Source organism: Stegostoma tigrinum, chromosome 26 (genome assembly GCF_030684315.1).
Source record: "Stegostoma tigrinum isolate sSteTig4 chromosome 26, sSteTig4.hap1, whole genome shotgun sequence".
NCBI classification, from domain to species: domain Eukaryota; kingdom Metazoa; phylum Chordata; class Chondrichthyes; order Orectolobiformes; family Stegostomatidae; genus Stegostoma; species Stegostoma tigrinum.
In genome coordinates, this window is record NC_081379.1 from 12,370,313 (window position 1) to 12,396,244 (window position 25,932).

Genomic DNA, 25,932 nt, shown 5'->3' on the forward strand with positions numbered 1-25,932 from the left:
TCCTGAAAGAAATTTGTACTTAGGAAGAAATGATTATCAAATGTAATGTTGCTAAGGGCCAGGAGTTAGATTAGTTTGAAAAGTTTCAACCAGATATCTGCATATGGATTTATCCAGAGAATAAACCAATCCACAACCTGCCACTTATTGGACCAAGTAATACTAAAGAATAGTTTATGTGCAAAAGAAATGTCAGAACTTGTTGTGAGTGACTGATCTGTAAATATCTGTAATTTCTTTAGCTAGTTGTGGAGTGGAACGTGAACCCATGACTTTCTACCCGGTGCAAAATTGTTATAGCAAGATATTCTTTTTTCAAAAGACTACTTTATAACGTGGTACTTCACAGTGTTTTTAAATTCATGGATTATTTGGATGTTGTACATTATAAACCCTTTCCCTTCCAATTCCTCAGACAGTCTGTATCACTTTTCAGATTAACTTTTAGTGTGTTATGATATTGCAGGTTTATAAACGGTTGATGGAATATTCCAAAATACTGATGACTGACAGATCAATAATACTTTTTCTGAGTTAATGCTGGTATTGATTTTATTCATGTTTCTTGTTTATGTTGGGCTAGCACTTTGCATAATTGGTGCATTTAATGTGAAAATAAAGGCTGGTCACCATGAAAAGCAACAGCGAAAGCTGCAATATTTGATTTTGTTGGCCTGTGTAGCCTGCAACTGCAATCTTATTAAACTAGTGGTTTTCCCCTGAATAATGATTAGAATAACAGTACATAATCTAATGGTCATCACGTGTCAGCACCGCTTGAGAGTTGTACTTTCTGTACTCAAATCTTGAGCATTGGTTAAATAAAAGCCCAATTTTGTTGAAGCTCTCTACCTACCAGTCATGGAGGATAATTCATAAGAATTTAAGGAGGAAACTGACAATTATATTATACAATAGAAGACCTCAGATTGTTTGGCAAGTGGACTCTGGCAAAATCTCTATCCTTGAGAATTATGATTGACAGTTAGTTGCCAGGCTGTATGAATTTTAACCAATATTATACCTGATTGATCAAGGCATTGCCCTAAGAAATGAGCGAACAAATGGCTACCATCTATTTTGCTGAATTGAAACAGGAGAAGTGTGTGTACATGCCATTTCTGTTTGCAAAGAACAAGAATCTTAGGATCAACATATTTTGCTACTAGTACATGCAAGTGTGTCAAACTACAAGCTCAGTTGATCCTAAAATGGTGTCAGCATAATGGTTTAAACACCAAGGCATATCCAGAAATGCTGTCCAGTTGTAGAATCATTGAAGACTGTGTTGTGTGTTTTGCAAATGCAGCATTTTCAGGTATGGTCACTACCTTTTTTGTTTTGAACCACCAAAGGTATATGATTCACCAGTCTTTTGGAAATACAGTCTACCAAGTGACACTGCAATACACATTTCGTGGGTAAAATGTCTTTTTTAGCTCAATGACAGCATCTGTTAGTGGTAATATTGTCATGTTGCTATTACATAGTAGCAGCATGAAACATTCAACTTTTTGAGATACGTTAGCCTTTCAGGATTATGAGGTAGGCTGGATACTTTTCAAGATCAGATTTGATGACCTTAGGCCTATTCATGAGTTTACACAATATAAACTGAGAAATTTTATGATCAGGGTAGTCATTATCCCACAGCATGGCTTTGATGTGCCCTGCTTCAGCATCAATCTTGTACAGTGAACAAATGGCTCAGACCTGATTTGAGTCCAATAAGGCCATCCTTGCAGTGTAGGAATTTGAACGTGTATACGGTGAGGAATGAAGGTAGGTTTGCAACAGATAGCAGCAGAGAAACTCCTGGCCAATTTCTTAATTAGGATACTGAGGAAAAGGAGCTCATTTAACAATTCATTTCAAATGTAAATTTGAGCTTAACACGGAACCTGCTAAGACATTTAAGAAAATTCTCACATGCACCTGCAAATTTAAATGCATCAAATGTATCATTTAATATGAAAAATACGCAAGGAAGGAATGTTTAGGTGTCATTCCATTGAAGACACATTTCTACTAGAATTCAAAGATGTTGGCAAGAGCTGGACCTAGCTGGGATCCCATGGAAACACCACCTATCTAGGCATGAATAGTGTCTTTAAAGCTGAACTCAATTGCATAAGTTGCTGAGTTCTTCAGCTCAATGAATATGCAATGGCGGTGGGTCTAGATTGCCATGATATGGTGCTGCAATGCAGACATCTCTGACTTTCATGAGTTGTACATTGGTGAATAAGTTGGCAATGTCAAATGAGCATGTGGACATCACATTGCTAATCGATATGCAAGCCTAGTATGGTCCTAACAAATGTGAAGGAACCCTTCACCTTGCAATTAGAAAACCTATTCAAAAGTAGTTGCAATTCACCCAAACATTTTTACAGTTCATTTTGTACACTACCAGTCATAGATAAGATGGAGCATAAGATGGGGCATTACAGTGAATCCTGTAGTGTATGTAGAAGAACAGACTTGAAACGTCAGCTTTCCTGCTCCTCTGACGTTACTTCTGCTGTGTTCCTCCAGCCCTACACCTTATTATCTCATGTACATCACCTGGCAGCTTGTTGCTCTTACACTAGTCCAGGAAACATATTTTGATTTGTTTTCAAGTAAGGCTATCTAGGTACGCTGACCAGCATTTCCACTGGATACAAATGTGGATTTAGCGTTAAGAAAGGTATGTATCTTGTCGTTATAGTCATGCTTGTTACGGATGACTATTCCACTCCCTTAATCGAGTTTACTGATATGTATATCTAGATGTTACCAGGCATTTACATTGCATATTTAAAGTAGGCAAGTCATTTGGAATTCTGTGGTATTCATGTGCTAGACAAGCTAGATGTATCATCAAAAATTCACTACCTTCTTTGGATACTGGTTTGTATCAGGATAGCTGGGAATTGAGGAATTTTAACTCACCAAATACCTCTTCCCATCTGAGGTTAGAGGAAGGCTCAACAAAATTTAAACCATGCTCAAGGACGACTCATCACTTTCAAACCTTATACAGTCAGAAAGGTTTATTGCATGTTTAGTGATATTTTTAATTGCTTTGGCAAACTGTTTTTGTTTAAGTGAGTTTATGGGGCAGGCATGTTTTAAATTGTTTATGATACTGTCATCCACTGAAGCAATATAGTGGCATAAACAGATCAAATCCAAAATGAAAGAAATTTGTGCAATTTAGACCAAGCACACTGTAAGGTATGGTGTAAATTTGTGACCTTATTACCAATATTTTCAATTTCATCTTGTATAAACACCTATTCAGTGTTGGAACTGTGCCTCATTTTAGCATTGTAATTATGTTTGTAAGTAAAAACTGGCTAAACATTGGGTTTAATACACACTTGAAGAAATCCAACTGAAACCTTACCCAATCTTAACTGACAGATAAGTTGAACTATCCTGAATTTGCTTTTTGTTGTTCTTTTGGTTTAGGTATGCAAGTAATCATTTTGTAGTATAGAACTCGTGTATTGTTAAAAAAGACACATTTTGTCAAAGATTTTTTCATTTTGCACTCATCAGGGCAGTTTGCATGAATATCTTTAAACATGGTAATGACCCTACCAAAGTCCACTTGACAACTGATCATCACTGTTCTCTCATTCAAAATAAATAATCACAGGGGATGTGCAAAAGACACAAGTCATGAAGACCTTTAGAAGCAGCCTGCAAGATACTTTGATCCAGCTAGTTCCTGAATTATTTGCATATATCTGAAAACCCAATTTCATTTTTTTTAAAGTTCTTGGGTCTGGAAGGTGATAAGAAGCATCTGTCTAACAACTCAAAATCCACTAAACAGGAAGCAACCTTTCTCAATCCACCAAACCTGGGAACCTTAAAAAGAGGGCATGTGGAAGTTCAGCTCTAATGAATGGTCTCATTACTGAAGGTCTCACCTTTTCATTGAAATTTAAAGAAGAAGATGGGAGACACCAATGCCCACCATGAAAACTGTTGATATCCCACCAGGCCCGTCACTGAGAGCTGTGAGGGAATGAAGTCCTAATTGACAGCAAGAACTCTGCCACTGGGTCTCCAGATTCCACAAGATATTTAATTGTTGCACTTTCCTAAGTAAGATGAAATCCAGCACTTGAAAGCTATTAGAGTCAGAGGTGTGCAGCTTTGAATTACTGCAGCACCATGACAGGTGCTAATGCCAGGATTACTCTTGGATCTCCACCAAGATTCACCATTAGATCCTTGGAGAAAGGTAAATGAAGGCCACTGGAGGTCATGGGAAGGGAAGATTGCGAGCAAGGTGGATAGAGCAATTAGTGGAAAGGGGAGATGTGGTCTTCTGTTGGCACCCCCTTCCTAATGCTAAGTCCCTCAGTCACGTTAGCATGCCTCTGAATAGAGGACATTCTGAGAAGGTTGCAAGTAAGCCTGACTGCATTTATTGTTAGTCTTCCAGTATTACAAGCTCCCTGCCCAGGCTGGTTGAATAATTGTGGTGGTAGGATGAGGCTCTGAAATTGGCACTAATTGCCTCAAATGACATCTGAGTAGGGAAGGCAATGTCAAGCGTTCCTCCCACCAGATTTAATCAGGGAAGGGGGTTTTACAAGCTCCTGTCCAATCACATGAAGCCTTCCACCTTGGAATCCACTTTTGTGTTGATGCATTAAATGTGGCCATTTGTGCATATAGGGAAGTGCTCACATTTTCATGCTGTAGACCTTCATTTTATTGCAAAACAATATACAACCCAACACTAGGTTGTGGCTTGTATAACAGCACTCCAAACGTCAAAATTTGGGCATCTATAAACAGTTGGAAGAAAAGCAAGGAGTGTTCCTGCTGTATTGGACAACATTCCTTCCTCACCCAGATACCATGTGATCATTCATGCTGATTGCTGTATACAAGTTGCAATGTCTTATTGTGTCCATGTCTTTCAGGATACTTTTCTCCCGCAGTGGAAGCAGAAGCTAACCACAGAGTGGGGACACCTGACGCACTATTTTGCTCCACTAGAAAGCTCTCCTAATTTAAGTCCAGAAGTGAATACTGCAGTAACCATCACTGTTATCTTGACTTTGTGTAATAAGGAAACATGAAAACCAAAGTTAATGTTTTGAGGTGCAAGCAGGAGTTACAGTTTCACAGGTGCATCTTGAGGTTTGGCCACCGATGTTATATTAGTCTCAATATGTGTTCACAATGAAGTTATTTTGATCTTGATTTTATAAGAAGGCCCTGTTAAATCAGTACTGCAATTCAGCGGGTTCTTATCTGAAATCTGAATCTGCTACCTCAGTGCAGTTACCTGTCTATTGTTATCATATATAGTACAGACTCTATAGTTAAGTCACATAAGCACAGTCACTGCGACTGAAAGAAATTAAATCATAAATTTAAATTGCCTGAAGTATTTGAAAGTAAGTTACAGAATTTCATCTGAACATTCCAGAAGCATCAGATGCCCACTCTTGATTTATACAGTCAATAAGCTGAATGGCGAAGGTACTGGAGGGTAAAACTACTTTCTGCTTCAAGTGTCAAAGCAAAAATTTGCTTTAAAATGCATCAAGACTTGACATTTTGCTTATGCACATTGTCTACCAATTCCTGTGAAGCAGCACTTTCAATCTTGACAATGATAATGCAAAAGTAGAATCAGACCTGCACTAAGTGCTTGCAGCAACCATGAGAATAAAGAAAGATTTACACTAATATAGCATCTTTCATGACTACTAAACATCTCAAAGCACTTTACAGCTGAGGAAAAGTTTAGAAGTTGAGATATTGTTGTTGGAAACACCAATATATAAATATCAAACTGAAACATTCTAGCCTGGAAAATAATCAGCAAGGCTCCACCGGTTTACTATGGAAGTGCTTTACAATTTTTTGAGATGCAGGTAGAGAACAGGGGAGAAGCATTTAATGAGAGTATAATATTTGAAGACCGCAGGGTTATCTTAATGCTCTGGCATTATCTTGCAAGAGCAGGAGACTCTTTTGGTGTCAGAATATTTGTATTGGTGGAAATAAATGAGACTATATAGCACTTGATGTAATTCAGCCAGGTCTGGAGATGGACATCTGAACCAATACAAGTAGGGAAACACCCAAAGGCATTTCATAGCAGCATGATCAGTCAAAACTGGCACCATGTCAAGGAAGCAGGTATTAAGATTAATACCAAAAGTTTGGTCAGAGATATGTATCAAGGAGTGTCCTAATGACAGAGCAGCAGAGGGGTTTAAGAGAGGAAATTTCAATTTTAACAGCCATGATTGTTGGACTAGAGACATTTGGACATTTAGAAAAGGCCAGAATTAGAAGGATATAGAACTCCTGCAGGGTTGTAGGAAGTCACAGAGGCAAGACAAAGTAAGGCCATTGATGTAATTGATTACAAGGATGAGCAATTTGAATTCAAAGTTTCAATGTACTGGAAGACCACTGAAGGTTTGCAAACATCAGGGTGAACAGGATATTCAGTGTTAGGATTAGGGCAGTACAGTTTTTGGACAAGGTTATGGAGGATAGAAGTTCATATTGTACACCAGCCACAGTTGGAGAATTAAATATACACAACATCTGGGCAGTGATTAGGATGTGAGAAAGTAAAGATTTTGTTTTAGATAAGATCATAAAAAGTAGAGGTGAATGAGTGGTTGGGAAAATAGACAGCTACAGGTTTTTGGTCAGGTTGAGAGCCAGAATACTAGCAGGTGAACAGCAATGTAATTTTATGAACAAGGAACTAAGTAGACCATTTAGCCCTTCAAGACTGCTCCACCTTCAATGAGATCGTGGCTGATCTGATTTTAACCACAACTCTATATTCGTACATTTATCTAATAATCTTTCATTCCCTTGGTAATCAAGAATCTATCTGCCTCTCCCTTAAAATTATTTAAAGATTCAGTTTCCACTGCCTTTTGAGGAAGGGAATTCCAAAGGTTCACAACTCTGAGGAACAAAAATGATTCCTCGTCTCTGTTTTAAATAGGTGCCCCTTATTTTTAAACTATGACCTCCAGTTCTAGATTCTCTCCACAAAAGGAAATGTCCTTTCAACATCCAACCAGTCAAGTCCCGTCAGGATCTTAAATGTTTCAATTAAGTCACTTTTGACTCTTCAAAACTCTAGAAGATATAGGTCCAGCCTATCTAACCTTTCATCATAAGACAATCTGCTCATTCCAGGTATTAATTAAATAAGCCTTCTGAATTGCTTCAATGTATTAATATCTCCAGTACTGTACACAGTACTCCAGATGTGGTTTCACCAATGCCCAATATTAGATTTAAATTTAGGTTTTATTGTCACGAGTACTCAAGTACTAAGTACAAGAGAACAGTGAAAAGTGTACAATGTTGCCACACATGGTGCCACCTTAGGTACAAAATCTTAGTTACAGAAGTAGAAAATATAAAGAAATAAGTTTTAACAAGTCCACCGCTACAGGCTTCTCAGTATAAAAGTAGAAAAATAAAGAAATAAAATTAAAAAGTCAAACTTTACAGTCCTTTCTTAAGCCGTGTGCTTGCAGACACTCCAAGATGGGCTTTCCGACACTCCAAGATCGGCTTTCCCCAGGAACACTCAACCTTGCCCCGGCCATGCTTTCACTCGTGCTGAACGAAGACCCACCTGTGCTTGAAAGCTGCCTTCATTGCTGCTGACATTCATTGGGCAATTCACTTGCAAGGTGTCGGCCCCAACTGCCACTTTGCCGCTAACCACAGATGCTGCCATTTTTCACAACTGACCGCCGCCACCACCACCCTTCACCACTAGCCACTCTGCTGCGACCAACTGCCGCAGCTGCCATCTTTTGCTGCCACCTTTTCATTACTGGCTGCTGCCACTACCAACTTTCGCCAATGACTGCTACCTGGGCTTGCACTGGGCCCCAGCCACTGTCACACTCCAATGTTGCTTTAGCTGCCTTGCTGCAGAGTCCTGCTCTGGTATCACTCTGGACATGCAGAAAGTCAGTAGAGAAAGAATAAATACTAAAGAACTAAACTAAAGAAAGAAAAAAGAAGAAAGAAGAAGAAATAAAGCGGTCAGAATGGACCAGCTCCAATCAGGAGCCCTACTCTGCTACCATCTTGGAAAGTATTCAATGGTGGAACAGGTTTAAGGGGCTGAATGGCTTATTCCTGTGCCTATGCTTCTGTATTGGGGCAATGGGAGATTACTGAAGCATAACATTCCTATTCTTTCATTCAGTTCCTTCCGTGATAACATAACATAAACCATAATATTGTGTTTGCTTTCATAGAGTCACAGAGCATGGAAACAGACTCTTCGGTTCAACTCATCTGCACTGACCAGACGCCCAATCTGACCTATTCTCATTTACCAGCATTTGGTCCATACCGTTCTAATCATGTACCCATTCAGATGCCTCCACTGCTTCTTCTGGGAGCTCGTTCTATACACGCACCATCCTCTGCACGAAAAAGTTACCATTCAAGACCTTTTTAAATCTTTTCCCTCGTATTAAACCTATGTGCTCTATTTTGGACTTTCCCACCCTAGGAAAAATGCCTTGCCTATTCATCCCATCCATGCCCCTCATGATTTTACAAACTTCTAAAATGTCACCACTCAGCCTCTGACATTCCAGGGAAAAATGCCCTGCCTTGTTCAGCCTCTCCCTTTAGCTCAAATCCTCCAGTCCTGGAACAGTCTTGTAAATCTTTTCTGCACCCTCTCAAGTTGGACAACAACCTTCCTAAAGAAGTACGACTACCAATGTCCTGTACAGCTGCAAAATGACATCCCAACTCATATACTCAATGCACTGACCAATGAAGGCAAATGTGCCGAACGCCCTCTGCACCACCCCATCTACCTGTGACTCCACCTTCAATGAACTATGCACCTACACCCCTAGGTCTCTTCATTCAGTAACACTCCTCAGATCCCTACCATTAACTGTATAAGTCCTGCCCTGGTTTACCTTATTAAAATGCAACACCTCATATTTATCTAAATTAAACACCATCTGCCGCTCCTCGGCCCATTGACCCATCTGATCAAGGACTCGTACTCTGAGATAACCATCTTCACTATACACTACACCACCAGTTTTGGTGTCATCTGCAAACCTACTAACCCTACGTCCTACGTTCATATCCAAATCATTTACGTAAGTTACAAAAAGCAATGGATCCTGCCCCAATCTTTGTGGCACACCAGGCCACCAGTCCAAAAAGCAAGCCTCCACCACCACCCTCTGTCTTCTACCTTTGAGCCAGTTTTGTGTCCAAATAGCTAGTTCTCCCTGTGTTCCATGTGATCTCACCTTGCTAACCAGTTTACCATTGAGGAACCTTGTCAAACGCCTTGTTGAAGTCCATACTGATCACATCCACCACTCTACCCTCATCAATCCTGGGACTGAGTATTAAATATTTCTACCTAATTATAGATTAGAAACACAGCAGCACCAATTCCTGAGGCACACCACTGGTCACAGGCCTCCAATCCAAAAAGCAACCCTGTATTATCATCTTCTGTCTCCTACCTTCAAGCCAATTTTGTATCAAATTGGCTAGCCAGCCCTGGATCCCATGTGATCTAACCGTAGTAACCAGTCTACTATTCAGATCCTTTAAGAACACTTTGCTGAATTCCCTACAGACAACATTGACCACTCTGCCTTCATCAATCTTCTTTGTCCCCTCTTCAAAACCTCAGTCAAGTTAGCGATACATGACTTCCTATCCACAAAGCCACGTTGGCTATACTTGCCTTTACAAATGCATATAAATTCTGTCCCTCAGAATCCGCTCCAACAATTTAACCACCATTAACATAAAACTCACTGGCCTATGGTTCCCTGGCTTTTCTTTAAAGTTTTTCCTGAATAATGGCCCCATATTAGGCACCCTTCAAGTCTTCTGGCATGCCACCCATGGCTGTTGATGATACAAATATCTCAGCAAGAGGCGCAGTAATCTCTTCCCAAACTTCGGGGAAACACCTGATCAGGTTCTACCTTTATGCATTTTAAGATCTGCAGCATCTCCTGTTCTGTAATATGAACACTTTTCAAGATATCACTATTTATTTCACTAAGTTCCCCAGCTTCCATGTCCTGCTACGTAGTAAATACTGTGTGAGATATTCATTTAGTATCTCACCCTTGTCCTGTGGATCCACACGTAGGCATCCATGTTGATCTTTATGGACCCTATTCTCTCTCTAGTTACTCTTCTGCCTTTAATATACTTATAGAATTGCTTTGGATTCTCCTATTTGCCAAAGCTATCTCATGTCCCCTTTTATTCCTCTATGCATTCACTTGATTCCAGCTCTCTATACTTGGCACATGCCTCCTTCTTTTTCTTGACCAAAGCCTCAGTTTTCTAATCATCCACCATTCCTTACACTTTGCCCTTCACATTAATAGTAACATTCTATCTCTGAGCTCTTTGCTATCTCATTTTTAAAGGCTCCCACTTCCCAACCATTCCTTTACCTATGAACTGCCTCCTCCAATCAACTTTAGAAAAGTTGAGAAGTTCCTGTCTAATACCATCAAAATTGGCCTTACACCAATTTAGAACTTCAACTTTTTCCATAATCCAATTAGTTTTAAAACAGTTATAGAACATAGAACATAGAACAGTACAGCACAGAACAGGCCCTTCAGCCCAAGATGTTGTGCCGACCATTGATCCTCATCACTTGCCCAAAAGTGATCCCCCACTGACTCCTCCGTCACTTGCCCTTCCTTATTTCCCAACAGAAGGTTAAATATTACTCCATCTCTAGTAGGTACATTCACATACGGCATAAGAGGTTTTCTTGGACACACATAACAAATTCCTCCCCATCCAAACCCTCATCATTACTTGCTGTCCCTGCATACCATTCTTTTGTGATTCACGCACAAGAAACAGATCTCTCCGCATGTCTGCAGCTTCTCATCCTTCAGATAATATACTTATTTTTAATTCATTCTGTCAAAATGGACAATTTCACACTTTCCCCACATTGTACTCCATCTACCAGATCTTTACCTACTCACTTAACTTATATCACTACGTAAGCTCATGTCCACATTACAATCCACTCTCCTACCTATATTTGTGTCATCAGCAAATTTAGCTGTCACATTTTTAATCCTTTATCCAAATCATTTTTGATACATTGTAATGAGTTCAGGCCCCAACTCCCATGGCACGCCACTCATATTATCCTGCCAGTCTGAAAAAGACCCACTTATTCCTATTCTCTGCTCTTTGTTAGCAAGCCAATCTCTTATCTATGTTAATATGTTACCCCCTACACCATGAGCTTTTTTTTTGCAATAACCTTTGATGTAGCACCTTACCAAATGTTTTCTTGGAAATCTAAATACACCTGTTGGATCCCCTTTATCTACAAGTTACTTTTTCAAAGAACTTGAATAAATTAGTTAAACAGGATCACCTTTGACAAAACCACGTTGACTCTGCCTGACTTACAAATTTTACTTTGAAAAAATAGGCACTAAGAGTGACACTGAAGCATTCATCTATGACATCCAAATACCATTCTGGTTTTGTCATGTGCTGTTGGTCATCATCAGGTCAACAAGAAGGAGGCACTTCATTTGTATGGAATTAATGTCTGGCTTGATTCTCAGGGAAGTGTTGATCTCAAACACCACTAGATGCAAGATATTTATTTTGTTTATACCGTTAGTGTGCTGTTGGTTATGAGTGTGCTGACAGTGGTGGAAATGTCATATCTTTGATAGAACACTATTAATGTACAATGCCTTCTTATTGTGACTGCATTTTAAAATAAATTTCAAAGATTTATAGCTTATAAAATTACTGATAAAGTATCAATGAACACATTTAATGCACTTTTGTATTTGTCTGGTAAATATCTGATAGAATAACAGACCGACAGATGAATAACGGTATTCAAAATAGTAGATCTGCAAATGTTTATAGAAGTAATCTGCCAATACTATCAAGTACAATTTATAGCTTCAGCTCAATATCTTTGTGCTGCTTTATTTATTGATTTAAAGAAAATAATTTAAACCATGATGTAACTATCAGGGAGACTAGTTTATTGAAGCTACTATTGAGTGCAACATTGCAGGGTGCTGAAATAATATCAGTACTCAATAATCCAGGCTTTCTCAATTTAATGCACAAACGTTAATCCAACTCCTTGCAGTGAAAGGTTCAATTATTGCATCAAACCAGGTCCCCCGATGTCTTTAGCATTCTCTCTTCAAACAGTTGTAAGGAGGGAATATTCTACCCTACTAGTTGCTCAGCACCTTGGAGGGGAATGTCAATCTCCTAACAGGCACATTTCTTCAACAAGTTTCATTAAGTTGAGGACCTGGATAAACTAATTGGGGCATGTATAAAACTGGTGAGCAGTTTAACACCTGAGGTAAGAGAACATCATGGATATTGGTGTACAATATACACTATCCCAGAAAGGTTCTTTGACCATATTAAAGGCAACAGCCTATTAAAGTAAGAAATTTGAAGTTTCTGTTTTAGAACACAAGTTCTGTTCCGAGTTCTGCTTTCTCTCCAGATGCTGCCAGACCTGCTGAGTTTCTCCAGCTGTTTCTGTTTTTGTTTCAGATTTCTAGCATCTGCACTTCTTTATCTTTAGTTTAATGTCAAAATGGAAGTATGGCTGTGCATTTCTCAGGAAGTCCTGAACAGATTCTCTTCCCAGAAAGTGCAGCTCCATTCTTTCATTAAAAAAGGGCATTAGATTACCACTCTTTAGAAAATATGGCCCATTATCTTGATAGTTTGATAACAGAAATCAGGTGCAATAGATCATTTTCACTTTAAAATAAGTTAGCATTTATGATGCTTGCTGCCCTCTCTTGCTTGCATTAAATTTAGGGGATTCAACAGGCTTACCCCAGGTATGTGAGGGCCAACCTTTGGAACTGCTGGCACTATCGTTCCACTGACACATAGAAATGCAGCTATACTTTTTGAGGGGTAGGGAGCTCACTTTTATGGTTAAATTAACATGCATTTGAGAATTGAGTCTAATTAGGCTTGTTCATTAATAGATTATCTGTAAAAGGGTAGAGTTGATACACATGTAGGCGTTATAGTTTGAGTGTCACACAGAAAAGTCCATTTATTTTCTAATTGACCCATGTGCATTAGGTTATATTACCATTTTTAATTATGTGATTCCCTAATTGCATCGTGATTATATCTTGCACATTTCTCAGCCTATAATAAAATTATTAAGAAAGCTGAAGCTGAAAATCTCAGTGCCAGTTCTTTGTTCATTTGTATAACCAATGTTTACTGACCAACAGCATAGTTTGCCAGGAGTTCAGAGACACATCTTTTAAAAGGTTATGCAGATTGCATTTCTGCAATGCACAAAATATCTGTTTAAACTTACTTTGACTTCACTAGGATGCATGCGTTTATCTAAGTTATTTGTGTTATACATGTTTCCCCTACTGTTGTCATAATTTCTCCAGATTATCCCTGTTACCCTTCTTGAATAAAGAACAACATTGGCTATTTTCCAGACCTCTGGCACCTCTCCTCAGGTGAAAAAGATACAAGGATTTTGTATAAGGCCTCAGCAATTTCCTTCCTCGCCTCCCTCAGTATTTTGGGACAGATCTTATGTGGTCCTGGGGGCTACCTGTCTACCTTAATGCTTTTCAAAAAAAAAAACCTGCTACCTCCTTTTTCAAATTGACATGCCTAGAATATCAACATGTGCCTCTCTAGACACAACATCCACCACATCCTTCTCCTTTGTGAACACCTATGCAAAGTATTCACATAAAAGGTCCTCACCCACTTCCCCCAGCTCCACACACAAATTCCCTACTTTGTCCTTGAGTGGACCTAGTTTTGCCCTAGCTAACCTCTTGCTGATTACACTGTTACAAAATACTTTAGAATTTTCCTTAATTCTATTTGTTAAGAACATTTCATGGTGCCTTTTAGCCCTCCTGATTCCTTGTTTGTGTTCTTTCATGCTATTTTTGTATTCTTCAAGGGCTCCATCTGTCTGTAGTTTCCTAAATCTTATGTACGCCTCTGTTTTCTTTTTGCCTAAGCTCAAAATTTCTCTTGTCATCCAAGGTTCCTGAATCTTGCCATCCTTATCCTTCATTTTCACAGAAACATGCTGGTCCTGAACGCTAATCAACTGGCCTTTAAAAGATTCTCACATGACAGATATGGATTTACCCTCAAACAGCCATCTCCAATCTACACTCCCCAGGTTCTTCCTAATATTGTTGTAGTTAACCTTCTGCCAACCTTCAGCTGAAGGCAACGCTTACTCTTATCCATAAGTTAACTTAAAACTTGCCAAATATGGTCACTGTTCCTGAAAAGCTACCCCATTGAAATTCCGATCATATGGCCAAGGTCATTCCCCAATACCAGGTCTAGTATGGCCCCTTGCCTAGTTGGACTATTTAAATTTTGTTTCAAGAAATCCTCCTGGTCACATCCAACAAATTCACCCACATCCAAACACTTGGCACTAAGGGAGTCACAGTCAGTACAGGGGAACTAAGATCACCAACCACAACAACCCTGTGTTTTTACATTTTTCCATATTCTCTCCACATATCTGTTCCTCTTTCTTCTGTTGGCTGTTGGGAGGCCAGTAGTACAACCCCAAAGTTACTGCACATTTCCTTTTCTTGATCTCTACCCATATAGCCTCACTGGATGAGACCCCAGTGTTCTCTCTCAGTATAACTGTGATATTCTCCCTAATCAGAAACAGAACTCCCCACCTCTTTTGTACCCTTCTCTATGTCGCCTGACACATCAACATTCCAAAATGTTAACCTGCCAGCCTTATCCCTCTCAACCAAGTTTCTGCAATAGCTACAAAACCATAGTTGCATGGACTACTCCAATCTCTAATTTCATTTACCTAATCTGTCATACTCCTTACGTTAAAACAAAAATATTTCAGACTGCCAGTTCTGCCATGTTCAGTCACCTCTTCCCATCTGTTCTTCCTTTTAGTTTTTCGGGCCTCAGTCTCCAACTCCTCCTTAGTCATTTCATCTGCTGACCTGATTCCAAGCTTCCTTCTACACCAGTTTAATCCTTCCTGAGCGATACTATCAAACCTCCCTGCCAAGGTATTTGTGCCCCTCCAGTTTAAGTGCAACCTGTCCTTCTTGTAGAAGTTCCGCCTGCCTTGGAAGATGTCCCAGGGATCTGCATATCTGAAGGTCTTCCTCAAACCAGCACCTTACCCACGTATTTAACTGTACTATCTTCCTATTCCTAGCCTCACCAGCATGTGGCACAGGGATAAACCCGAGCTTACAATCCTAACCTTTGGTGAGCTGTAACATTTTAAAAATATTTCATTTTTTCTGATTTTTGAGATTATACACATGTAGTCACCATTCTTAAGAGATATTTGCCAAAATATAAGAAGGTCCATCTCTGAAAATAAATAAAGACAAGGGCTGGATTCTGTGAAGTTGGGGCAGCTGTGGAGGCCTTTCAAAATGGCAGGAGGGCTTTGATTCTGGGGTTTACTGTCCCCATTCTGGAAACTTGTAATTTTCACCAACACAGGAGTTGTTAAGCCCACACTCCACACTTCTGACCTGGCCAGCCCCACTGTTGGGGGTAAGCATATTATAGTCTTTCCATACCCAATCCATAATTTTGGTGAAATTCAACCTGTGTCGCAAGGTCTCTTGTTCATGGCCTCTCAGAGTCACTTGTTCCTGAGATATCTGTTTTCTACTAAACATGGGATTCACGAAAAGCGATCTGCGGCACAAACAGGCTCATAATTTCACATTAATCATCAAACTGACTCACAGAAGCCAGATGACTCATGAAAACTGAGAATGGTACTAAGTGCAGGAAAGTCTGTTTCTGACATTGATATTAAAAAGTTATTAATTAAAAATGGTGGAAAAACCAAAATAAACCAGGCTCTACGAATGGTACTTAATGCCCTTCCTGTGGCAACTTTGGTGGAAGGCAGGACATTTAATAGGCAGGTCACTATCAAACTCATGTGTTCTCCTCTTTATTGTGTACAGTTGCCGTACAATCATTTACTGAATGCAGCACATCTACGATTTAATCGCAACAATCCACTAGCTAAAATACTACAGAATCCTGGCTTCCCACTTCCATTTCAAAGACCTTCATGCTTTCATGCAAGTTGTTTTTGGAAACTTTGCTTACTATTCATGTACCTAGTAGGGTCCATTGGGCTGAATTAAGTTTCATGGAGATTTTCTCCATTATGTACGTATAATGTCTCTATGCCACAAGTATTTGCCATTGTCAGGATCCTCCAAGATATTAGCTACCAAGACTACAGTTGAACCCCAGCTGTGCACCCGGTTAAAACTCTCCCAGCCGTGAATCAGTACATGCAGGGAGAGGGAAACTAAACAGAAAAGCTTCTGAGGGCAGATAAGGGCATGGGTGACACATCACTGCAACTAAAAACACATTCATAAATGTATTGCTGTTGCATTTTATCATTCATTTGACTGACTGTCGTCATAACTATAGCTACAAAAATCAGGCAACCTGTCCCTTTTACTGTATAATGTTATAACCCTGTCTAAAGAAATGCTGCTTTTTCTCTAATGCTCAGGACAGTGCAACAATATATGTCTGTGAGCAGAAGTTGCCAGTGCAGACAGCCTTGTTTTGATGTTGGGACAAGTTTGAATTTGGCCAATTAATTTAAAAGTCAAACTCAGCGATTCAAAGCCAATTGAATTTAAATCTGATGGTGCTGACAACCTGAAACCAATCATACTATATGAATTTGATTATGTCATTACGAGTATATAAGACGAGGACATTTGGAAAATCGGGAAGGGCCAACTGCCATCTGAAAGAGAGTCATCTGCCACGTGCCAGAGTTATCACCATTCAGCTCTCAAAGAAAGCCCATTAATCAAAGGTACCACGATATTTTAGTTCAAAGTCCTCACAGGAGAAATTACAGAGAGAATTAACAGAAGAAAGGTGTTCGTGAAGAGACCGGAGAATGACAGAATATTCCAGAAGATAGTCTGTGCGAACTTGGAGAGATTAAATTCTAATTTATTGCTTCTTATTAATTTGGTTTATATTAATGGGACTTGTCTTTATTTAAGCAGCATTCCAGTAGAAGTTAGACCAGTTAGGGATAGTTAATCGTCTAAGGCGGAATTGTCTGTTTGTTAATTTGTTAATTTTGTTAATTTGTTCATTGTAGGGTTAAGTTATTTCTTGTTACTTGTAAAGTGGAGATCAGCAATTTTCTTTCTTTTAACCACTCTTTTAATAGATTACGAGGTGAAAGACGAGCTTTTCTAAGTGGTTCGGGGGTAATCATTAGAGCAGAAACCCTACTCCTGTTATAACAGAACTGGGCTTGGGTTCTAGTTTAATTATCAGAGGGGTATGGCCATTCCCCGTTGTAATATGAGCAACAACAAATCTGCTGTGAATGAGTGATCACCACCCAATTCACATCTACTGGAGCCAATGACCACTGCTGTGGCTGAATCCATTGATCACAGTTCCAATAAACTTGTGTGGGGAACATAAGAAATGGAACAGATTTTTGATAACGTGAACACTCAGCATTCACATCACACACAAAGTAAGGCATAGTCCTTGATACAGTGCAGCATGGGGAGTTTGACAAGGAGAGCCATCAAATAACTCTACATGGACTATTGACATATTGGATCTTAGTCAGATGCATGCAGTATAAGATATACATGCACAAGCAATAGGAGATTCTAAATGTGTTGGGATTATGGAAACCTCCTCCCCAGTCCTACACCCCCATATTACCCAAAAAAGGCACATGACATATAACAGCACATTGGCAAATACTTACAGTTCAAGGTGAAAGATAATAAGCTCTGTACCATTGTGCAGTCTGAGATCTTGGATTACTTTTGTGATTGTGGCCTGCAGGTACACTACTAAGTTCACCTTTGCTTGCTTCACCGAGACAACGATGATCAATTTGTAATGGCCATTGACATGGTCAAGATTGCCTGTGGCCAGGTCTTTTGTTGCCCACGGTCAGATACTGCATGCGTTTCACATGCAGGGTACTATGATTACCATAGCCTTCAACTTGTATTGTGTAAGTGCTTCATTTATGCAGTTGCCCCTTGTCAATGATGTGAGCCCTTCAAGTACAGGCAATGTGTTCAGACAAAAGAAAAATATTTACTCCACTGAATTTGGATATGGTCAGCCATTTTACATTGCGCATTCACGATTAGAATGATGATGAAATGCAATACAGGTCATGCTTCACAGAGTGCGTCACAAGATCAGCCTGGTGATTGAGGTAGTCCCCTCAGAACTTCATATTCCTTTCATCCTTGCATTCCCCATTGATCTCATCAGACCTGTGCTTCCATTAGTTCCCACACATTTCATTTAAGTCTTCATTACCCAACATTACTGACTCTGGTCCGGGCCTACAGTTAAGCCATGCCAACAATCATGATGCAGTCAGCCCTTAAGACAGGTTATAGATTCTTGTCAATAACCCCACTCCTCCTGCAGTAACTCATGTCGACCAATGCACTATCATCTCCCAGCCTTAAATTTTGGTTTGCATTCCTCCACAATTATTGTCCAAACTGCATCTCAGAATGCTGTCCATTATTCCAGAACCAGAGGACACAGTTTAAAAATAAGGGGTAGGCCATTTAGAACAGAGTTGAGGAAAAACTTCTTCACCCAGAGAGTGGTGGATATATGGAATGCTCTGCCTCAGAAGGCAGTGGAGGCCAAGTCTCTGGATACTTTCAAGAAAGGGATGGATGGAGCTCTTAAAGATAGTGGAATCAAGGGTTATGGGGATAAAGCAGGAACAGGATACTGATTGTGGATGATCAGCCATGATCATAATGAATGGTGGTGCTGGCTCGAAGGGTCGAATGGCCTACTCCAGCAACTATTTGTCTGTTGTCTATTCACATAAATGACTTCAACAATTTTCCAACTGTAGCAGTGGACCCTTACAGACCGTCTCAACTTTCGGTGAGCAGACGCCTCCAGGGCTGACCGTGGCTCACCCCTGATCAACTTGCAAGGCCAGCCCCAACTGATGTGTGACCAGACTGTTGACTGATCCTCAGCGCAGATCTCCAATTGACCAGTGATTGCCGGACCGGTTCCACTGGACCTACAGGTCTGACTGTGGGCCATTCTCCGAACTGCCATGATACAAAACTCCTGACTCCAAGCAGTTGACTACCTGTATCCATGTCCCTGGAATGTGACTGGATGCTGACCACTACTTACAGTGTGGCAACACCCTGAAGGATGATAGTGTTAATGACATGTGCCATCTCTTTAATGATAGACAGTAGACTGATGAGGCGGTTTGGAGGAGTCCTACTTTTTGTGTACAAGGCTCACCTGCCAATTTTTCACATTTTTTGAGTCGATGCCAATGTCGTAGCTGTACTGGAACAGCTTGACTAGGGAGATGGCATGTTCATGAGCACATCTTTTGTATTACTGTTGGAATACTGGAATGTTGTCAAAGCCCACAGCCTTTGCAGTATCCATTTCCTCCACCCATTTCTTGATATCACGTGGAGTGAATCAAATTAGTTGAAAATAGGCATCTGTGATGTTGAGGAACTCTGAAAGACGATCATCATGTAAACAACTAGCACATGCTGTCAGTGTGACATTGATGTAACAAAGGTGCTGTACAACAACATGTCCACCTCCTTCACTGATCACTACTGACAACCATAAAAAACTGCCTTTGACAAGAGCAACCATGAAAGTATATATTCCAACCTCAGAAATTAATGTAGAAACATTGAAAGAACAGATTCAACTTGAAAGAGAATATGTCAAGGTGGTTATAAAAAGTACAAGTGAAAAATAAAAATACCATTTGATTTGAAGAGGAGATGGTGGTGCAGTGGTAATGTCATGAGTAATTCAGAAAATCAGGCTATTGTTCTAGATACATAGGTTCAAATACCACCAAGGCAGAGGATGGCTTTTAAATTCAATTGAAACTATTGTTAATTGCAGTAAAAATCCCTCCAATTCCGTTTAGGGAAGGAAATCTATCATCCTTACCTGATCTGGTGTTCATGCAAGTCCAAGTCCATATCAATATGATTCAGTAACCCTCTGAAATGGCCCAGCTCGCAGTTAGGGCTGGGAACAAATGTTGGCCTTGTCAATGACACCAACACTTCATCAATGAATAACGTAAAATAAAAATCTCCTGACTAGATGCTTCCTGCAAGGAATGATGTTTGCAGGGTGTGCTGTTTGGCAAATTACAGATCCTGTTTTTTAAAAATCCATTCTTTTAAGTAGCCCGGAGACCCGTAATTTCTTGACCATGCTCATTTGAGTCAAGAAAGGCACATGTAAGAAACAAAAGGAAGAGGGAAAGAAAAAGGGATCAACTGTCTGAGCGGATGTGCTTTAATATTTGCATTTTTAGAAATTTATTTTTGTAGTTTAGGAGATAATATCACAGTAACAACAAGTTCTGGTGCTTGAGCTGTTGTACCGATTAATTAACGGGTGGTTCTCACTAATGCATTGCAGAAGAACTTAGAGAACTTAAGGAAAAAACTAACTGGCCAGGATGACAAGAGGTTTACTATATTTAATATCAGACCAAAAGCTACATTGATCTTTAGTTTCTTGCAGTTACTACTTTACAAAGCCATTTAATTTTATTTATAAGTAATTTAAAAATGTGTTACAGCTGAGAATTGATCCCAGAAATAATTAATTGTATCTATCACTGTACTAAACAGCACTTGGGAAACAGGGTCATGCACAGTTGCAGCTTGCATAGCTTGTCACATGAAAAATGATGGCCCTGGTGGGGATTAGAGATGCACCACGCCAATTCCAATTAATTAAAAAGTATACATCTGTATAACAGACTTTTGTGACATATTTGTAATATTACGCATTCTATTGCAATTGAGGTGCCTTCAGGTCAGTAACAACAACTAAAGTTATTTCACATAATAGCTTACTGTGTCCTTTTCAGCTAATCAGGATTAATTGAAACATCATTTGTGAGCCATGGTTTCAACCGTTTTGCTCACCAAACAAGTGCTAGCTGTCAGAATTTTGATGCTAAACCTCCAAAACAATCCTGGGGGTCTTGAGTGGAAGAAAACTCATGGCTCCTGGAGAAATTAGGTACACAGAAGATTGGGACCAGAAGTGTTCCATGGAAGTGAGAAAGAATGTAGACATTGCTGTAAAATTGCATTTGCTAATTAACATTACATATGTTAAATATTAATGTAAACTGAAAATATGCACAGCTTGTTTGAAGCTTTGTCTGGAAAGAGTGAAAAACTCAACTGTCTGATGTTTGGGAGTCGTCAGACTTATTAACACCTTAGGTGGTAAATTGTGGGTGCATGACCATTGGACGACACACCTGCAGGCTCCCTTCCATTTAGTTCAGCATGAAAGTACTCCAAGATGTAAAATCCTATATTGTTTCCATTTCCCCAACAATATCCTTTTTCTTTACAGTTTATTGAAATTTTTGTGGTGACATTTAGCAAAGTATGAAATCTCTTTTTTTTGCCATCTTTTAATCCTGTGCAGATATTAATAGGCGCAGATATCTGGCAAGCAAGATGATGAGTTATTTCAAGACCTGTACATTCTAACTCTCTATCGGTTACTTATAAATTTAGAACAGTGGTCTGGTGATACGTGCTTAATCTCTAAATGATGCCTTGCCACTGCAGTAGGGTTAAATAAAAGTAGGAAATGCTGGAAATACTCTGCATATTTGGCAACATGCAGAAACAGAAGCAAGGTTAACATTTAGTCAGTCTCACAAAAGGGCACCATCAGTATCCTTTTTCTATGTTTATTTTCAATTTCCAACATTCATATTTTACTCTTGCAACACATCTGTGCTGGGAATGGGTTTGGGTAGGCCTGCACCAGAGTCAGGAATGAAGTGAATTTAAATATAAAAAGACATTTTACCAAGCCATCAATATTCTGCCAATAACAGATCAGTGTTTGCAGGTGGCCTCCCAGCAGCAGCCCAAGGGAAATGTTTTTAAGCAATGAAGCAGTCTTAGCACAGAAAAGTAACACTCACAACCCAGTGATTTCCAGAGGAATTTCTCTTCCATCAATATTGTTTTTTCCTTAAATAATCGTAAAATTTTCTTCAATTTACCTGCTGATGGTCTAGCAACTGTCACGGACAGGCAACTGCAAACTCAATGGCAGTTCCAGCAGCAGACAACCAAATTGAAAGGGAAGTGCAATTTACCATGCATTTGCCGAAACGCCCTTCCTTATCAGGACCTCGACAGTTTTGGCAAAATCTAGCCTCATTAGTTAGAGCATAAGATTTTTCTCCTCAAACAATGAGAGTGGTGCATGTATGGAATGAGTTGCCACAGGAAATGATGGAGGCTGGTACAATTACAACATTTAAAAGGCATCTGGATGACTGTATGAATAGGAAGGGTTTAGGAGGATATGGGCCAAATGCTGGCAAATGAGACTAGATTTACTTAGGATATCTGGTTGGCATGGATGGGTAGGACTGAAGGGTCTGTTTCCATACTGTACGTCTCTATGACTCTTCACTGAAACGGGACGCTCAGGCCAATAGCAGAAGCCCTCCTTTTAATATGATTTGAGAACAGTTAAATCTGAAACATTCCTAATCTGTTTGATTTGAGTTACAAGGTAAGCTCCATGAGCCATTGGGATAATTCATTGTTCAGAATTTTTAATCAAATCTTTCTTAACCATTCCTTCGGAATTTGTTTGACTAATTAAACAATAAAAACTACTAAAACAATTTTAAATCCTAATTGGAAACTTTAAATTCTCATATACAAAAAGGAACAATAACAGGCTGACTATACCATTTACTTGTGATATAACAGTCCCAAATGTTTTTGCTTGTAACTATAATTTCATAAATAGAGGTGCAAAAAAAATCAAGCACACATGCATGTAATTCCATATTCTCAAGTCATCACAAAGCATTCTATAACCAATGAATTTCTCTGTCTTATCATTATGGTTGTTACATAGGTAACAATCATTTGTGTGCACAACACAGGTGAAGAGATGGTGGCACACAGTGGTAATGTCATTGGTAGTAATCCAGATATTTTCAAATCAACCTGTTCAGAGATGCTAGTCACACCTCCAGAACAGGTGGGATTTGAACACAAGTCTCTTTGCTCAGAGGTAGGTACACTACTCACTGCACTACAAGAGCCCTACTGTAATGAGCCAAAGGCTCATACTAACATACATCAGCTGGTGGAATTTAAATTAATTTAATAAATCTCAAATTTAAAACTCATCTCAGTAACAGTGGCTATACAACCATTGTCATAAAGACCCTTCTGATTTATTTAGTCCTATATGAAAGGAAATCCACCATTTTTATGGCCTACATGTGTTTCCAGAACCACCGCAATGTGGTTGACACTTCCCTGCCCCCAAAATACTCAGTTGCATCAAACTACTACAGATTCCAGATGTACTGTAGCAGTTCAAGAAGGTGTCTCATCACAACATGCTCAAGGCCAATTTTTGATGGGCAACAAATGCTTAACTTGTCAGAAATGCCTACATTCCATGAAAAATAAAATCAGAAAGACAGGATAGTGGAATCACCAGGCACCTGGCAGAAGAAATTACTTGGTAGGAAGATTAAGGAAAGGCAACACTGAATAAAAGATACTGTTCTAAGAGGGGTTTAAAAAGCAATAACTACAAGAACCTGCAGGCATAGGTGCACAAGTGGCTGAAGGATGCAAATGCAGATTGGAAACAAAAGAGTTTAGTAAGTCATATGGGCCTCACAAATTGAGACTTTGAATAGAAAAGTAGGGATGATAATTACGGGTGTACTATTGTCCAGGTCTGGGAATTGGAAATGATGAGAAGGAATTGGAAAAGGTGTGTAAAGATCTACCAGAATGATTCTGGACATGAAACTTCAATAAAGAAGATAGATTGGAAAACCTGGAACTGCGAGAGGTCAGGCAATGAAAAAAATAGGAAGAGGAATAAACCATTCCTTTTTGGTTCAGAGGTTGAGCACACAGGTATACAGATTTAAGAATCTAAATTAGAAGTAGAAGAATCAAAAAGAACATGAGGAAAAACCTTCTGCTGTAGCTACTGGCTAGAATTTGGAGTGTATGGCCTAAGTGTAGGAATCAAGAAGAAATGATTGAGTTCACTGGGGGAATGTGGAAGAAAGCAGGATATCAAAGAAGGCAGAAGAGCTATGGTGGAGGAATTGGGGTGGGAAGGAAGGAAGGAAGAGATGTGGAATTGGGAAGGACAGATGGCGAGATATGGAAGGACTGGATCACAGACAACAAGGAAATAAGGTGAATTGCAGAAGGAGGGCATGGGAAAGTGAAAGGAGAGGGGTGAGAGGTGGAAAGAATGGTGGGAGACAAGGAAGGATGCAGGGTGACAGACGTGGATGTAGAGGGTGGGGGTGGGAAAGTTCCTACTCTTTGAATAATGACATACGCAAATAGTAACTGCAACTGAATCAATAGAATTGACTCAATTCTTACACTTTAGGAAGGATGTGAAGGGACTTGACAGGGTGCAGAAAAACTTAAACAGATGGTTTGTTTTGTATAAATGTCTAAACTAAAGGTCAAAGACTGACTTACTGTTAAGCTTGTGTTTTTCTCAAGGCAATTTAGACTTTACTGGCTAGACCAGCTTTAATGCCGCCCCTGGCTGCCCTAGAAAATTTGGTTGTGTGCTGCCTTCTTGAAGTGCTACAATCCTTGGAACACTCACAATGCTGTTAAGGAAGGGAGTTATAGAATTTTGATCTAGCTACCTGAAGAAACAATGGTATAGTTCCAAGTCAGGGTAATGTGTGACTTTGGGGTAAATGTGGTGGTATCCTATGCATCTGTTGCCCTTATCCTTCTAGGGGTAGAGGTCATGCATTTGAAAAATGCTATTCAAGGATAGGTGAGTTGTTACAGTGCATCATATAAATGGTACACACTGCTGTTACTGTGCCCCAGTAGTGAAGGGAACAAATGTTTTAAGGTAGTGGATGGGGTGTAATGAAGCAGACTTGTTTGTCCTGGATGGTATTAAGCTTCTGGAGTGTTGTTGTTTCTGTATCCCTCCAGTTACATGAAAAGTATTCCGTTATGCGCCTGACTTGTGTCTTGTCAACAGCCATTGATGGCAAGGCGTGAGTTACTGCAAAATTCCTGACCCACTCTTGTAACCACAATAGATATAGCTGGTTCAGTTTAGTTTCTGGCCAATATAAACCTCTAGGACTTTGATGGAAGGATAGAGTGATAGTAATGTCGTTGAATATCAAGCAAGATTGGTTACATTCTTTCTTTGTAGAGACCATAATTCCTTGGTATTTTTGTGACAAAGGCACTGTCACTTATCAGCCCAACTTGGATGTTGTCCAAGTCTTGCTAATATATGAACATCATCTGCTTCAGTTGCTGAAGAGTCACAGGGTGCTAAACATTGTGCACTCATCATGTATATTCACATGTCTGACCTTATCATACCAGAAGCTCACTGATGAAGCAGTTAACTGAATATCTTAAATTATTTTAAAACCTTTCTTTTCCCATAAACTTTATTCATTTATTTGTTGCTTAGGTGGTAGGATGCTGTATCTCCATCTTGTACTTAGTATGAATCACTGTCAGTAATGTACTACCATGCTGTACCGACAATGTTGTGCATGATGCTAATGGTATTATAGAATATTATGGAAGTTATACTTGCTATGGGGATGTTGTCTTGCAGGTTAGTGATATTTCTAGTGTTACTGATAACCTTTCCTGCTTAACAACCTCCTATATAGGTTCATAAAAAATAAGAACAAGAGTAGGCCATTTGGCCCCT

The 25,932-nt window shown here is 39.5% G+C and overlaps 1 protein-coding gene and 1 long non-coding RNA gene across 7 annotated transcripts in view; one reads left to right on the forward strand and one right to left on the reverse strand.

The window, feature by feature from the left end:
- The window catches only part of LOC125463978 (uncharacterized), a 192,885-nt gene that overhangs the window by 156,324 nt on the left and 10,629 nt on the right, over positions 1-25,932 (reverse strand). The gene's annotated exons all lie outside the window — the stretch shown is intronic.
- Positions 1-25,932, forward strand: part of tchp (trichoplein, keratin filament binding) — a 525,906-nt gene that overhangs the window by 23,631 nt on the left and 476,343 nt on the right. The gene's annotated exons all lie outside the window — the stretch shown is intronic.